Raw genomic sequence first — 5,356 nt, 5'->3', positions numbered from 1 at the left:
ATATTTATATGACTTGTATATATCTATCCATACAAACCCTATAAATTTTACTCAAAATAATTGAATTGTACACTTTCAGTGGGTATATTTTATGAGATGTAAATTACACCTCAATAAGACAGTTTTCAAATTATCATACATGAGATTCAAAAGCAAACTTACAAGCCAGTAGAATATATTTGCCATGAAAATAACTGGAATATAGTTATATAGTTATCCTTACCATATAAAGACATCTTCAAAATCCTGAAAAAAACATTGACAGCCCAATGGATAATGGGCAAAAGAAGAAATAGAAATGATCAATAAACATGAGAAAATCTTCATCTTCACTAGCAATCAAATAAACATGGTTTTAAGAAGTAAAATTTTAACATATGCAAAATGGTTACTTCTTTTTTAAGGTAATATCCAGAACTGGTGAGGATGGCTGACCCAGGCTGAGAACTCTTCCAAGTCTCCTTAGATATCACCTCCCTTCCTAAACAAGACTGAATCAGGTCCTCCTCCCTTGAGTTCCCAGTGTCACCCTAAATTTACATCTATTATACCTTTTTGCTACTGGCTATTTACATAATCATATCACTCGGTTAAATTTCAACCCCCTGAGAACTGTGGCTTATTCTTCTATCCATCCCCAGCGCCTAACATGGTACCAAGCACAGAGTAGAAACTTTACATGTTTATCGTGTGTTTATTGAATGAGCAACGAGAGCAAAATTGGTGCAACCTTTCCAAAGGGCATTTTGATCATGTATATCAAGTTCTTGACATTGTTCATGTGCTTTGACCCAGCCATGCAACACTCAGGAATTTGTCCTTAAAATGTTGTACATCTGGCCGGGTGCGGTGGCTCACGCCTGTAATCCTAGCTCTCTGGGAGGCCGAGGCGGGCAGATTGTTTGAGCTCAGGAGTTCGAAACCAGCCTGAGCAAGAGCGAGACCCCGTCTCTCCTAAAAATAGAAAGAAATTAATTGGACAACTAAAAATATATAGAAAAAATTAGCCAGGCATGGTGGCGCATGCCTATAGTCCCAGCTACTCGGGAGGCTGAGGCAGGAGGATCGCTTGAGCCCAGAAGTTTGAGGTTGCTGTGAGCGAGGATGACGCCACGGCACTCACTCTAGCCAGGGCAACACAGTGAGACTCTGTCTCAAAAAAAAAAAAAAAAAAAAAAGTTGTACATCTGAGATGAACAAAAAGTTACATGGACAATGATGTTTATTTCAAGATTAGTTTTAATCACGAAAAATCGGAAACAATGCGAATGTCTGACATTCATGAATAGATTAAAATTTTTTTTCTATTTTTAAAGGCTGTTTTTAAAATTGTGGTAAAATATACATAACATATACAATTTACCATTTTAACCATTCTAAAGTGGCATTTAGTACATTCACAATATTGTGCAACCATCACCACTTATTTACTTCCAGAACTTTTTCATCACCCTGGAAGAAAAATTCGTACCTACTGAGTAGTTACTGCCTTTATTTCCCTCTGCCTAGACCTTGGCAACCACTAACCTGCTTTCTGTCTCTGTGGACTGTCCTATTCTGGATGTTTCATTTAAATGAAATCATAACAATATGTGGCTATAGTGTCTGGCTTTTTTCACTTAGCATAATGTTTTCAAGCTTCATCCGCATTGTAGCATGCAACAGTACTTCATTTCTTTTTATGTCTGAATAATATTTCATTGTATGACTATACCATATTTTATTTATCCATTCATCCGTTGATAGACATTTGACTTGTCTCCGTCTTTTGGCAATTGTAAATAGTGCTGTTACAAACATTCATACACAAGTTTTTGTTCAGGCACCTGTTTTCAATCCTTTTGTGCACATAACCAGCAGTAGAATTGCTGTGTCATATGGTAATTCTATGTTTAACTTATTGAGAAACTGCCAAACAGTTTTCCACCAGCATTTTGCATTTCCACCAGCAATCCACAAGGGTTCCAAAGATTCAAATGTTTTACATGTTTTTGCAGTGCCAGACTATCTTGTCATGAATAAAACAAAGTCCCTGCTTTTTTAAGAAACTTACATTCAGCAGAGGAAGTCAGGTGATAAACAAGTACTCTAAAATAAATATTAATCTTCTTTTGATTTTTTCAACCATTTAAAAATGTAAAAACCATTCTTAGTACGAAGGCCGTACGAAAACAGGCTGCAAGCCAGATTTGGCCTGAAGGCTAGTTTTCTGATCCTTGTCACCTACTTAACAAGATATATCTGGCTGCTGCCAACCTTCCAGATACAAAAATCAATACTGAGCCTCTGGTACCATTCCTCACAACCGGTCACAAGCGACCTTCATCGGCAGGAAGAGATAGAGTCATTGTTCTAGAATGGGCTAGTGCTTATACACTAGGTTGGCTGAACAAAGAATAACAACTGTAGAAAAATAACTAAAATATATAGGAAGACTAAAGGAAGATAAGAGTTATTTTGATAAGTTTTGTTTAGATAGATTTCTCTCTGCCTCAGCTCCCCATCTCTGGTGTCAAGAATGTTTCTTTCCTCCTGGTTTAGGGAGGGCATCTTTCACATGGAAGTCTATCTCCTGCTTTCAGGAAGAAAGGGGGAGGTCTGAGTGTCCTTCTCACACCTGCTATTTTTCAAGTACCTTTAGCTCAAAATAATATGCAAAAGGAGCATATTTGGGGATAGCATATTCTGGCTCCCTTCAAGGACATGGTGACCAGAGGCTCAGACCATCAATAGTCAGAGTAGTGACAGCCAATGGCAAGGACAATGGAGGTGGGAATGGATGAGTACCAGTTGTGGCCCAAGACCAGCTGCAGCAGCAGGGGCTGCAGTTCATCCCACTGACCTCTCTTTTCTAAGACAGAAACGGGACCCATGAAGCAGCTACTACCAATCATATAAAGAGAAGGGGATCTGGGTGGAGCAAGGCTTGGACCCTGGCCACCATGGAAATGTGCTGCTTAGATATCCCTTCAACAGTGACCTTACCTTACTACAAGGTGTGTAGAGCTGACAGCCCCTGTTGCAATTCCTTCGGGATCCATTGCAGCGTTTGAACTGAGGCCATGCTCTTTGCAGGCAGCCCTACCCAAAGACTGGGCATGGTGAGAGCAATGGGACCCAGTGACTTCTGTCCAGCTAGGACTCCTCCATGGGCTATCTTGTGCCTGGCCGCCCTATTGAGCTGGTGAAAATTTCTCAGAGCTGTACCAAAGCATGAGGTTCTTCCTATGCAGTCTTCCTTCCTTCCTTTCTCCTTCCTTTTCCTTTCACAGGGTCACATCTGGTCTGAAGATCCTCTCTGCTTTCTCCTCTTTCCTTTCCCCTTTATATTTCACAAGAATTACCCTCAAAAATCTCTCCCACTTCCCGCTCCATCTTGACATCTGCCTCCCAGAGGACTCACCATATGACCTAGTAATTGCACTTCTAGACATTTACCAATGAGAAATGAAAGCATATGTCCTCAGAAAGACTGGTGCACAGATGTTCATAGAAGCTTCCTTCATAAGGACTCAAAACTGCAAACAACCCATATGTCTACCAACAGGTAAATGGATATATAATAGTGTAGTGTAGCCATATGTATTAGTCAGGGTTCTCCAGAGAAACAGAACCAATAGGATGTGTATATGTATATTTATATCTTTACAGAGAAAGAGATTTGTTATGAAGAATTGGCTGACAAGATTATGGAGGCTGAGAAGTCCCAAGATCTGCAGTCGGCAAGCTGGAGACCCAGGAGAGCTGATGGTGTAGTTTCAGTCTGAGGGAAGGAGACTGATGTCCCAGCTCAAGCAGTCGGGCAGGCAAAGTCCCCTTTTTCCCAGACTTTTTGTTCTGTTCAGGTCTTCAATTGACTGGCTCACTCAGACAAAGGAGAGCAGTCTGCTTTACTAGGTCCACCAATTCACATGTTAATCTCATCCAAAAATAACCTCACGGACACACCCAGAATAATGTTTAACCAAATGCCTGGGCACCTCATGGCCCAATCAAGTTGATACATACAATTAACCACCACACCATATGATGGGATACTTACTACTTCCCAGTGAAAAGGAATGAATGAGAGATACACATGAAAATATGGATGAATCTTACAAACATGCTCAGCAAAAGAAGCCATACACAAAGGAGAAAACACAGTGTATAATTCCATATATACGAAATGCTAGAAAATATAAATATAAGATATAGTAAAATAAAGCAGATTGGTGGTTGCCAGGGGCCACAGGTTAGAAGGGAAATCAAGTGGGATGGGGTACAAGGGAAACTTTTAGGGTGATGGAAATGTTCTGTATTTTTTATTGTGATGGCTCTTACCAGATGTATAAATCTGTCAAAACTCATTGAAAGGTGTGTGTGTTATCATACGTAAACTTTAGCTCAATAAACTTAACTTAATAATAGTATCCAATTTCAACTAAGCTCGCCTTCACAAAATGGTTAAGTGGCTTTACAAATTTCCTTCATAGAAAGCTGTAGTTTGAAGATAATATTAATATGCAAGCCTAGCAATTGGTTGGCAGTTCTGCTAGAACAAACTCTCCCACACACTTGCTGTGTGGGCTGGGGTGCATCTATCTCTCCCCTGCCTGGGACTCAGTTTCCTTGCCTGTAAAGTGAGGAGGTTAAACCACATCAGTGGTCTTTTGAATTATCGGAGGTCCCAAGCAGGTGGGGGATCAGAGCCCTTCAGGCATGGTTTTACATATTGGGTTTCTGATAAGAATTTGTTTGAACAGGTTTTTAAAAAATGACTGAAATCTATTAACAGGATGACCTCTAAAGCTACAACATTCTAGCACAGTTACGCATTGCTTAAGGATGGGGATACATTCTGAGAAATGCATCATGAAGCAATTTCATCATTGAGCAAACAGCATACAATGGTCTCACAGAAACCTAGATGGTATAGCCTACGACACACCTAGGCTGTGCGGTATAGCCTATTGCTCCCAGCTACAAACCCGTACAGTACGGAATGTTGCAGGCAATTGGAACACAATGGTAAGTGTTTGTGTATCTAAACAGAAAAAGTACACTAAAAGTACAGTATAAAAGATAAAAAATGGTATATTTGTGTAGGGGACTTTCCACGAATGCAGCATGGAGGCCTGGAAGTTGCTCTGGGTGAGTCAGTGAGTGAATGGAGGATGAATGTGAAGGCCTAGGGCATTCCTGTGCACTGCTATAGACTTACAAACACTGTACACTTGGGCTACACTAAATTCGTTTAAAATTTTTTTCTTTCTTCAATAATAAATTAATCTTAGCTTACTGTAACTTTACTTTATAAACTTAAAAAAATTTTTTAACTTTCTGACTCTTTTTTAATAACACTTACCTTAAAACA

This window comes from Propithecus coquereli, unplaced genomic scaffold, assembly GCF_000956105.1.
Source record: "Propithecus coquereli isolate 6110/MARCELLA unplaced genomic scaffold, Pcoq_1.0 Scaffold341, whole genome shotgun sequence".
NCBI classification, from domain to species: Eukaryota; Metazoa; Chordata; class Mammalia; order Primates; family Indriidae; genus Propithecus; species Propithecus coquereli.
The sequence above is the reverse complement of the archived record's forward strand: the minus strand, read 5'-3'. Positions refer to the sequence as shown.